Below are 12,485 nucleotides of genomic sequence, written 5' to 3' on the forward strand. Positions count from 1 at the left end.
TTCCACGCCTAAATGAGACCCAATACCTTTTCTTATGAATTCACCACCTAGAATGGAACATGGGTATTACCCATGAGCTAAGTCAATACCCCACCATCACCAAAACACTGGTGCTGTGACCAGAATTACCAGCCTTCCAAGGATGGCTGAGGGGAGGGGAGGAAAGGCTTTGCCCCAGAAACTATGTTGAACCTGGGCACTGGAGGATGTACAGGATGTTCTCAAGTTAAAAAGGGATATATCACTTTTTTGAAGAGAAGAGCATGGGCAAAGGCACAGTGCATTAGTCTGCCAGTGTCGACATAATAAAAAAACCAACAGGTGGGTTAAGCAGCAGAAATGTATTTCTCACCGTTCTGAAGGCTGGAATCAAAAATCAAGGTGCTGGCAGGGCTGGTGTCTCCTGAGGCCTCTCTTCTCAGCTTGTAGACAGGTGCCTTCTATGTCCCCAAGTGGGCTTTCCCTTCTGTGTGAGCATTGCTAGGGTCTCTGCCTCTTCTCGTAAGAAAGCTAGTTCTGTGAGACGAGAGCCCCATACTTACGATCTCATTTAACCTTATTTACCTTATTAAAAGACCCCATCTCCAAATAAACGTTAAGGTTTCAACATATAAATTGTGAGGGAACAATTCGGCACATAACACACAGATGTATGTATGTGGGGAACAGGAAGAAAGGAAGGTTATATAGAATATTGGTCAGGGAAGTTTGAAAAGTAAGTTGAAAGCTAGTCTTTTGAATGTTATGTTTGAAGTGTTTTGTGTGTGCGTGTGGGTAATGGAAATGTTTGAAAGGTTTGCTCCACAGTGCATAATTATGAGTTTTAGAAATGAAAACAATGGCAGGAGAGATGATGTATTAATGCGAAAGTAGCTGAAGTATCAGAAGGTGTAAGAGGGCCTGAATTAAAGTGGTGGGGCCGAAAGGCAGGTGAAGTGGCTAAGTTAATCGACATTTGAGAAGGAGGGGAGAGGAGCAAAGGAACTGTGGTGCCGCGTGAGTGTGCTCCTGAAGCAGGGACGTTGTTGTGTGTGCTGGCGTCGGGGCTGGGAGCGTGCCCGGAGCTGCAGCCTTGGAAACCATAAGCCCAGAAGTGAGTGAAGGGCACACAGGGTAGGCGAGAGCACACCTTTCAGGAACACCCACCTTTAAGGGATAGATGAAGAAAGGATTGCCATACGAGGAGACAAGAAAGTAATGTTCTGAGGAAAACGAAGTCTGAGAAAGTGTGTCATGGAAACCAAAAAAGAGAAAGTACCAAGGAAAGAAGAGGATTGGCAGGGTTAAACATTCCCAACGTGTCAGACAGAACGCTCTGAAAATGGGAGCCTTGAGTTAATAGTTGGGGGTGCACAGGTGGCCATGCTGGAGCTGTTTCTTCAGAGAAGGACGAGCGGAGGCCACGCTGTTGTGAGTTGAAATTAAACGTAAAGTCTTCACCTTGCCTTTGAAAGATCAACTCATCTGACTAACTCTTCTGAGGAGGCTGAAAATAAAAAGACAGTGCTGAAGTTAATATTACTTTTAGGACAAGGAAAATCATGAGTGGTATACACACAGGTAGGTGGGTAGATTTTTGGGCCCAGAGGATGAGGGAGGGAGCACTTGACAAAAGCCCAGAGCAAGAGTGAGCCTTCCACAGAGGTGTGTGCGGGTGTGTTTGGAGGAGGGTCTTTCTCTGTGACGGGAGAAAAAATTCCCCGGAGCTGACACCCATCCAGTGCCAGTGCTTCAGTCATGCCTGTGTTTAAAACACTGCAGTGCTGTCACAACGGTTGTGGTGTATGTGGCTCTGAGGGTTCACACGCCGAGCTCTCTCCACATCGTATCTGCCATTCCAGCCCACATCCTTCCCAGCAGAAGGCCTCGGAAAACATGCATTCTAGTTCTGATCACTCAGTGCCCGTTCCTCCCTAATTGCTGAATATTTTGAATATCATCCTGGATATCAAAGTTGTGAATATAGATTTGGGGCTTGATGTAAAAGAAGCTAGGGAAGCCCATGTCTCTGATTTTCAGGCATTCGCATGTTAAAAATCACCTGCTGGAAAGGACCAAGCAAACATGCTGAGGGAGCATGAGAGGAAAGAAAAATCAGGGGCTGGAGTTTCCCGAAGAGATTGAGGTTGGAGCTTCCACAAGCGTCTTGGTGCTATCACCACTGCTATGTGACATTTTCTAAGAGGAAACAAGAACCTGGAGACCCAGGAGTTGACCCCATTTTTAAACTGGGCAAGTCTTGGCAGTGGAAAGTCAGAGAAACAGGAAAATGGTGGGCACTGGTGAGAGCACTCTTACCAGACTGCGAGGTCCAGGCTAGGCGGGAAGGGACTTTAACTCACGGGTGGGGGGGGGCCCAGGACTATGAGAACAGGTCAGAATCAAGTGAAGAAAGGCCATGGTAACAGAAGCCTAAGGCATAGGAGGGGAGAAGGGCTGAGGGATAGGATGCTAAGATAAGGAAAGAGACGGAATAGGAAAATAATTTCAGCATGTCCAGTTTCAGAGACTGAGCAGTTTTGAGAGATGATGTGCTGTGGGATTCTGTCAGGAGAGAAGCTGAACGGAAGAAGAAGAAGTTTCCGAGTCAGGAGGAGCAAGGCTGTGCGACAGGGGTGATCACGGTTGGGGTGGACACTGTGAGTGAACCAGGAGGACAGAAGGAGGTGGAATGGGAAAAACAAAGAGTGAGCCAAGTGATAGAGAGACGTGACCAATGACAACATGAAGGAAGTTGGTGCCATATCCTGAGAAACCTTACAGGCAGGGGAAACATGAGGCGGTCCTTATGCTGCTTGTTATGTTTCCAATGTGATTCAAACAGGGAGATTCGCAAAGGCCAGTGCTGATTACTAATGTGTGCTGCAGCAGATGTAAATAAAACTGGTTCTTACTTCAAAGCTTTCTTTTCTAGCAGCACTGCCCACATGCGTCTATTTGCCAGAGAAAAGACGAGGGGTGCCCCTCTGGACATATTCACACAAACTATGGTCTGAAATCGTACTGTTTGAAACACTGGTAAAATCTAGTTGCTCAAGAAATGTATAACACTGCCTTCCAAGTCAGAGCTCCAACATAACTCTGCAGTTATGTGAAGTGAGCAGTGCGTTGTCATCCTGGAAAGCCTGGCTCCTTGGTTGAACCTCTAATGATTTCTTGGCCTTTTATTGCTTGAGAGAGTAAGGGGAGTGGGACCGCTGAGTTACTGCAGTAAGAATGCTTGCCCTGGGATTTCTGCAGCCACCGACCTGGCTGACAGGTTATATTCTCCAGTCAGCATTTGCCTTTTTATTGTGATTTTGTTTTATGCATAGCGGTAATAAATAATACATCTCTCAGCACACGGCCCATCGCCATGGAATCCAAAAGCCGTTCAGTATCGAACCTTCCCTTTGGAACTTTAAGTGCAGAGCTGCTGGTTGAGAAAGCCACATCCCCAATATGCAGAGATAATAGAAAGTTAGAAGTTTAACACACCCGTGCTATGTTATAAAGCAAAGGATATACAGCAATGCAAGACCAGCATAACTCAAACAAGGTATCTTTCTCAAGCAGTAAAAATCTCCAACCCATTAAAATGACTGATACTATTGCTCTGTATTTATATAGTGTCTTCCTACAAAGGAGCTTAAAATGTTTTACTAACATTTTCTCATTAACTCTCCCTTCATCTCCATGAAATATGCGGTGAGAGTTGGGACTGCTGTTTCTTCTTGCATTACCCGTGGTTAATGTGATGCCTGGCAAGGCTGTAAACCCAACGTCATTCTGTGGGTTGGTGACAGTAAGAGCTCCTTGCATCCGTTTCTCTCCTTTCCTCCGTGTCAATGGTGATGTCTCTATCCAGCTTTTCTCTGTCTTCTCAAATCAGTGAGAATAGATCTGGTTGGGGATAACGACTCTAAGACTATGCATCAAATTGATGATAATATCAGCAAATTTTCATTTATCTAAATTATTTGCCATTAATTAAATACTTTCATAATGATTATCTGTAATTTTTCTGATAGGTAATGGGGAAGAGATTATTGTAAATAATAAAAGGAGAACAATCATTAATCAGCTGTGCACATTTCTGCTTTTGAAAAATATGAACGCAAGAAAGGAGAGAAACACTGAAAAACATGAGATCGATCTGAAAAACAAATATGGTTTACATGCGTGGAATCACCTTGTCTTCCGTGACTGTGACAATCGTTCACATAAACGTCTTCACGTTACTGTGAGAGGTGAAACGGCGCACAGCACATTGAAAATTTTAATGAAGACCAAAATATTTCCCTTAAAAAATGACATCATAAAGCAACAAAATTGCCTTTTTTTTTTTTTTTTGAGACGGAGTCTGGCTCTGTCGCCCAGGCTGGAGTGCAGTTGGGCGATCTCGGCTCACTGCAGGCTCTGCCTCCCAGGTTCACACCATTCTCCTGCCTCGGCCTCCTGAGTAGCTGGGACTACAGGCACCTGCAACCACACCCAGCTAATTTTTTGTATTTTTAGTAGAGACGGGGTTTCACCATGTTAGCCAGGATGGTCTCGATCTCCTGACCTTGTGATCTGCCCGCCTTGGCCTCCCAAAGTGCTGGGATTACAGGCGTGAGCCACTGCGCCCGGCCAAAATTGCCTTATTTTGATTAACATATTCAATTGCCTGAAATTAATTTTTCTGAAGGATATTCAACTGTGACGATGTTTTCTTGTGCCTCTGTGGCTTTACCGTACTGTCTCTTCACCCCAAGCAGTTCATAGTTATATCACTTCCTGAAGTCTTTCTGGGGCCCACAGAAATGTAGGTCTCTCCATCTACCGGGCTCCCACTGCACTCTGCAGGAGCATTTCTTGTGCAGCTCTCATCCCAAGATTCCCCACGTGTGTTTATGTGTCAGCCTCCTCTCTTAGAACACAGCCAGCTAGTTATCAACTGTCGTTCCGGAGCCTGGCATATGAGACGCATTCTCACTGAGAAGAATGAATGATTTAGCCAGTCCCTGCTGCTTGCACTGCATCTTACTGCCTTACTCCATTTATTTACTGCATGAGTCTGTAGCTAGAGAAATATAAATGAAGTAATGAGTGAAGGCATCCAGCTGATCGATAAATGTATTGCGGTGAACGTGAGGCTCCCTCAAGCAGTCTTAGATCAGTACGTCCATAGCAGGTTTGGCTTTCAGCATCAACGAGCCCATAGGTCAGGTGCAAAATCAGCTATTACCCTGGGCCGTACAAGGAGCCTGTCAGTCTGCACAGTTTATTCACAGTGAGGAAAGGTATAGCTATTAGAGAGCATTTTGTCATTGTTCACTGATGTGTCCACTTATGTTGGCTTATTTTAAAAAATAAATTGGTTGCTGTCTTGAGTATCTTCCATTAATCAAGTTACCAACACAGGATTTGAAAACATTTTCTTTAACAGCTCTCAGTCTTACTCCCAGACATGAGTAGAGCCATGACAATTCTAATATTTAAAATTATTTGATGTTTTCACTTTAATTGAACAGATTGGGTCCTCATGGTAGGTTAATCCCATGCTTTGCCAAAGATTATCGTATCTTTACTCACATCCCCTTCCTCATGTGTCCTTTCCACTTATTATCATTCTTTGAGTTTTTCTGTCACCTCACCCCTGTCATACATTCACACACACACACACACACACACACGTGTATATACAATAAGTTTCTATTAGGGTAGCATTGTACAAATGGTGGGCATTCAATAAATGTTTAATATGCATTTTAAAACAGTGTATGCAAGAGTAATCATCAAAAGTCATATGACTCTTCTCTTTTCATGTAGCATCCTTCAGAACTGCATTATAGAAGGGAGATAGCTTAAATACTCAAGCTAAAGAAAATGTACATACATTTGTGATAACAATATTATATCTCACTTCATAAATTGCCAATTTGAATATTTTGGTGTAAAAATTTAGAAGTATATCTTAATCCTATTAAGAGACATTGTCAGTGAGATACATTTGATGTTAAATCACGTGATTAATAACACTCAAATTTGCCATGACAAGGCACTGCAATAAGAACTTTCCCAGATAATAAACTTGACCACTGGTATGCACTGCCAACCGAAGGTAAGGATCAGTATTCTCACAGGTTAAGAAAAGTACCTTTGACGGTATTTTTACAAAGTTCTGTAATTCAGTATTTCCTTCAGCTCAGTGGGCATGATGGTGTCGGTTGAGACTTTAAAGATGTTATTGTCAAAATCATTTTACTTCTCATAAAGAAGCATTTTGCCTCATCAATTTCAGAGTACAGGTTCACTGGCTGCTTTGAAATGTTGTTGAAATGTAAGAGACTACAAGCAACTATACTAATCAGTATGCAATTGCTACACCAAAAATGCATGAGTTTTTCCATGATTCCTCTTTCTAGTAATAATTAATTACCTAGTGGGTTTATTTATTTAGAGTTTTGAGGATTGCAAGTATGTTTCTTTTTGTAAATAGATACTAATTCTTCTAAGGATTCAAGTAGACATACAGAATGAACATTCCCTTAGTTTTTAAATTTTATTATAAATGGATTCCAGATCAGCATTTCCCTTGTCCATGTATATGTGGCTGTCATCAGGAGGAGATGAACAGCTATTAACTATAGTAGTGACAATGCCAATGGTAATAATATTAATCCTTTAATATCCACTATGTGCCTTTTTCTATGCTAAATATTTTATATTTATATGATCACATTCAACATTTTGTATGTAATTTTACACTTAGCTTTCTACTTTTTCTGAGTCTGATCTCCCCAAAGGTATCTTACCACAACAAGTACTGGAGTAAGAACTATTTTAAATGCCAGTTTTAAACATGTCTCAAATTCCTCTGGCTTAAACATTCTCTTATTCTATCTGTTTAGAATAAATATATTTTTATCAAAGAAATCTCTTTTTAATAAATGACTATTTTTTTTTCTAATTTCCTCTTCCTCTTTTCTCTCCCCTTGGTGGTGTATGGGTCTACCAGGTGCCTAACCTTCCCTGTAACTATGCCCAGGGGAGCCTATTCCAGTCACTAATGCTGCTAACGAGTCACTCTAAAATGTGGTGAGTAAAGCAACAGTGACTGTATTGTGTCTCATAGCATCTGTGCTTTGAAGACGGAGGAGCTCCTCTGGCTTGTGGTTTCTCAATGAATTGCCCACAGGTGGTGGCTGAAGCTGAGACCACAGGAAAGGAATGGCTATGTCCTGGCCAGGCACCCAGGCACCTCTATCTGATCTCTCTGCATGGATTAGTTAGGGCTTCCTCCCCAGCTAATGGGGAAGGTGCTTGAAGGCAGAAATCTGTTTCCATGAAAACCGAGCTCTTCAAAAGCAAGTATCCCTGTGATCATCACCTTTCTGGACCCAGCCCAGGGAAGCACACAAGTTACTTCTGCTGCACTGTCCAGGTTACAGGCAAGTTACAGGCTCACTCAGATTCAAAGGAAGGGAACATAATTCAGAATGCTCAGTGCAAATATTGTCAAGATCCCTTTGCAAGAGCATGTGGAATGGGAAATATCCCTGTGGCCACTTTTGCATAATACAATCCGCCTTAGGGGCTCTGGTCATCGGTGGCCTGAGCCACAGAGGCTGCTCTTGTCAGTAGATTGGCCTGTGGTGATGTGCCACTGATCCTGTCTGGCGTCTGCCTCTGGCTCCCACGTTCCTCTTTTCCACAAGCTCCTGGTCCTACCCTGAGGGCTCACTGTCCTCTCACTGTCCTCTCAGCACTCCTGCTTTGATCACCAGGGCACATGGAACCCCACACATTCCACTCACACTGTGGACAACTAGGAGTGTTATCTCAGGCTAACAGGTGTGTCCTGCCAATCCAAAGGAGGGGTTTCTGTTATTACCAGGGAAAGAGGTTTAACTGCCCAATGGGTTTTTCCTGCTTGCTGCACAAAGACAGACCACATTATTACAGTAAAGAAAGAGTTTAATTGATGTGAGACTGGCCAGGCCATGTGGGAGACAGAGTTATTACTTAAATCAATCTCTTTGAAGGCTCTCATAGGTTAAGGGTTTTTCAAAGGCAGTTTAGGAGAAGGGGCAGTGGTGGCTAGGAAATGGATGCTTGCTGCTGATTGGTTGGGGTGGAGATGAACTCGTAAGCAGTTGAAGCTGCCTCTTGAGCTGAATTGCTCCTGAGTGGTGGGTGCTACATGGGTGGTTTGGCAGGTCCAGTTGGAGCCATCTGTGTCAGACATGCAAAAAACCTGGAAAGCCATTTCAAAAGTCCAGTCTACTATAGGGATGTTATCTGCAGGAGTAATTGGGGAAGTTGTTTATCTTGTGACCAGTCTATACCTTAGCAGAATTTAAGCTCTTTTTCTCCCACTAGCCCGATGGTCTCTCATTAGCTTTACAAAGATGGTTGAGTTCTGAGGAAAGGCTGTTATCATTTAAATTATAACCTAATTGTCTTCCAAATTTACCTAGGCCCAGGAATAATTAAGGCAACTGGAAAGCTAGAGGCAAAAGGAGGCGTTGGCAAGATCAGACCTCCCCTACTGCCATAAGTTTCTCATGGACATAATTTTTTTGAAGGCCATTTCAGAGGCCGTCTAACCTTGGATGGCTTAGAACCCTTCATGACTCTGTGGAGGGTTCTGTATCCTCTGTCATTAGAGAGACCCTGTGATGGAGGAAAAGGGAAAGAAGCTCTGCTATTTTCCTTCTCACTCTTCCCTACATATGTCCGCATCTCTAAACAAGATCAAACCTATGGTTATTAACACATAATAAAACATCATATGCATTCATTCATCCAATGGATCGAATTCATTGAGCATCGGTCTGTGGCAGGCTCTGTCCCCATGAAGCCTGCATGCAAATGGAAAAGACTGACCTGGGAAGGACGGACATAGTAAATAAGTAATTGAAGGCCATGGGAAGGGATGAGGAGACAGAGCACAACAGAGGCTGACATTTTGGAGACAGTGGTGAGGAGAACCTCTCCAAAAAGGTGATTGTGAGCAGAGATCTCAGAAAGTTCCAAAGCAAATTGTGTGCAGATCTGGAGGAAGAGCCCTTGAGGCAGAGTGCAGGGACCTGCTATGAACACAGGGTCAGGTTGCTAGAAGAAAGACAGTTGTAAACAGCTCACATTGATTGAGGGGGAGATGGGCAAGAGAAGATGTTTGCAGAGTTGGAGACAGCAGGGATCCCCTGATGCCATGCAGGCCGCTTTCGGGAGTCAGGATTTTATTCACTGAGGAGGCATGCCATGTGTGCCATTCTCAGCTCACCTTTTTCTCTCTAACTTATTTCCAGGGCCTGTCTACATGGGTGTCATAGACCCAGGCCATCCTGTTGTCGAGGCCAGGGGAAAGCTTCCCCTTTACGCTCTGAAGGTTTGCTGAAAAATCAACTCACGAAGGAGACTAATAGGAGAAAAGGCAGGCAAATTTATTTGATCTTAGTGGAGCCTTCAGACTGCGGACCCAGAGATGCAGGGGAAATTGTCCATTTTTATGCTTAGGTTCAACAACATATGGACAGCTGTGTGGAAATAGGATTAAACAAAAAGGGTGTGATCTAGTGCTGAGACACTGGGTGGACTGAGACACTGAGTGGGGGCACCCAGCAAGGCCTGACATGCAGATTCTTCCTGGCCTCTCTGAGCATCATCCCTCCCCTCTGGTGTGGGGCAGGGCCCTCTCTGCAATGGGGTCTCATGACCTGCAGTCAAAGTAGGTCGGAGAGTGTCTTTATTGCCAGTTTTGCATGGAATTGAGGGGGCAAAGCTGGAATAATATTTTAGGTTTTATGGCTGGCATAGGGCAAAAGGGATTCTGGTTTCTATAACCTGCTTTGTGGAAGAGGGATTCCAGTTTCTATGGCTGGCCTCAGGGGAGAATGAGACTGAGATAGGTGGGCAGGAGACAGGGAAAAACATTTGTTTCTGAGGCCTTCATTTTGGGTTATTGTTTTCTGAGTCCCAATACTATATACTACTTTATCTTACAAATGTACTACAATTTTTTATATTGTCCTCTTATTGATAAAATATAGGTTCTTCATACTGTTCACAAAGATGGTTTATTGTTATTTATGCTGAAAGTTTCTGTCTTAAAATAAGACTGATTCATTTTCTTTTTTATTAATATTGTAAAATAATATAGTTTCTATGACCTGGTTTTGTGGGTTCTAATTTTTCGTATTTTTACTTTGTTTTCTATTTCTCCTTCCTCTGCCCACTGTTGTATAGATTGCATTTCCTTCATTCTTAATTCCCGTACTGGCTTTCTCCGGTTTGAAATTAAAGCAGCATACTTTTATATTTACCCTGAAATGGTCAACATGCATGCTTATCTTTGGAAAGACTAAAGTGGCTCAGTATCTTTGTCATCTTCCCAAACAATACAATTCTATACTCTTCTCATCTTCCATATTTTTGAGATGTAGAATTTAATATTCATTTTTCTAAAAGTTTCACCAAAATTGTCTTAAGGTTTCTTTTCAATTCCAATCAATACCAGTCTAAATGTAACAAGTTTTACCAACTTCTATGTATACAATTACTTTCTATCTATTTCTTCTTCTGGGTTTTTCATTGTTGAAGCACATCTTTGGGGAGAATTTTCAGCAAGCCTCTGTGAGCGGTAAACTCAGTCTTTCGTGTCTGAAATTGCCTTTGTTTTTCCTTACAATGATTGCATTGCCACCTGACATTTACCAATGCCAGAGACAAATCTGTTGTCTTGTTCCTTTGCAAGTAACCTGCAGTGTGCCTCTGTTTTGGATGGTTCAACTCTGTACCGCAGTGTGTCTAAGTGGGAATTTGCTTTCATTCGTGCTGCTTGAAACTTAATATAAATCTTCAGTCTGAGCACTCACATCTTTCTTTAATTCTAGAAAACTCTCATCAAATTTATTTAGAAGATTGCATCTTAACCATTGTCTCAATTCCCTGCTTTGAACTTCGAATAGATAATGGCTGGAGCCTTGGCTTCTCTCCTCCACTTTTCAAATTCTCTTTCATATTTTCTATCTCTTTTCCTCACTGGTCTCTATATTCAGTCATTTCCTCTTGTCTATATCTCAGTTAACTAAGTCCACTAATTTACTAAGCCCACTAATACTTTATTCAATTTATATAATGTGTAAAATATCTGATTTTTTAAAACAAGAAATTGTATTTTTAAGAAAGTCTTGTTATTATTTTATATTTTTTCCTTTCTCTTTGATATTTCAAATCTCTTCAGAAGTTCACTTTTGGAATATAGGCCTCCTGTTTTTATGCTGACGACCTCTCGTTAGGAATTCTCCCCCATCCATATCGTGTGAAATTGGACTCTATCATTCTTGGCATGTGCTTGGAATCCCATTTCTGTGTGGATCGTGTTGTGTCTTTTGAACAATGCGCAGTTTTTCTAGTTTCCACTTCACAGAGGAAGTACAAGGGTTCAAACATTTGCCATTTTACCAACTCTCAGGGTGGTTCTGGGCAAATTACTGAAATTCTCTAATTCTGATTTCTAATTCTCATTTCTGGTTAATTCTCTAAAGGCTTCCCTGCTTGGTCATGGTTTCCTTTGTAATTTGTCTCCCTCTTTCTTTTTTTTTTTCCAAAGAAACCACATAAACCACTCAAAAATGGTATTGCTCCACCTATCCTCATTTCTTTTCTACTCATTATTACATTAACTGTGAGTAAATTGAGTTCTTTCATTAAAAATCTCTAAGTCTAGGAAATTGCAACATTGAGACTCGTTTTCCCATTTGAAACACTTGGACGTGGCTTCAGTGGTCTTCAATGGCCTTTGTGAAGCTGGTTGAAAATGATGTTTGGGGAAGTCTTGGCAGCTAAGTGCCTTGGTGGTTCCTGACCGGTCTCTGTGACTTTACCATCGCACACCCAACAGGAAACCTGAATAAGAGCTGCAGATGAGCAAAGTCCAACAGCGTGTCTTAGCTGAGAACCTGCTTAAAGCCTCCCAGTGAAAACCAGAAGAAGCCTTTGGGTTGATGTGGAGTCACTTCCATAGAGCTAGAGATGAAACCTAAATGGCTCAGCCCTGGCTTTAGGTTTGGCCTAGATGGTTTGACCCTATTCTAAAATATTAACCTGACCTCAGGATTTCACTGTCACATCTAGCTTTACACGCAGAAAAACTGAGGTCAGGTTAATATTTAAGAAATAGATGTGTCAGTTTCCTGATCTTATTCTTAGATACAAACAATAGAATAGTATTTCATCCTTTAATTGAAGTATTTTAGTTATTTATATATTCTAAGTGGATGACTAATAATTCCATTTATTGGTCTCATGGCTAGAAGATTTATACCACCTATTTTGGCATATAATGTGTACAATTTCCCTGACATGGATAATATATGGAAGATTGTAGAAAGCAATAAGAATGCAATGCAATAAATATTACAATGCTGTATCATTCTATTAGTATATTAAAGTAATATAATTACTTGATGTGTTTCTTTCCAAGTATCGTTGGCCTGTAACTTGCTTTAGAATAT

This window comes from Pan troglodytes, chromosome 3 (genome assembly GCF_028858775.2).
Source record: "Pan troglodytes isolate AG18354 chromosome 3, NHGRI_mPanTro3-v2.0_pri, whole genome shotgun sequence".
In the NCBI taxonomy this organism is placed as follows: Eukaryota; Metazoa; Chordata; class Mammalia; order Primates; family Hominidae; genus Pan; species Pan troglodytes.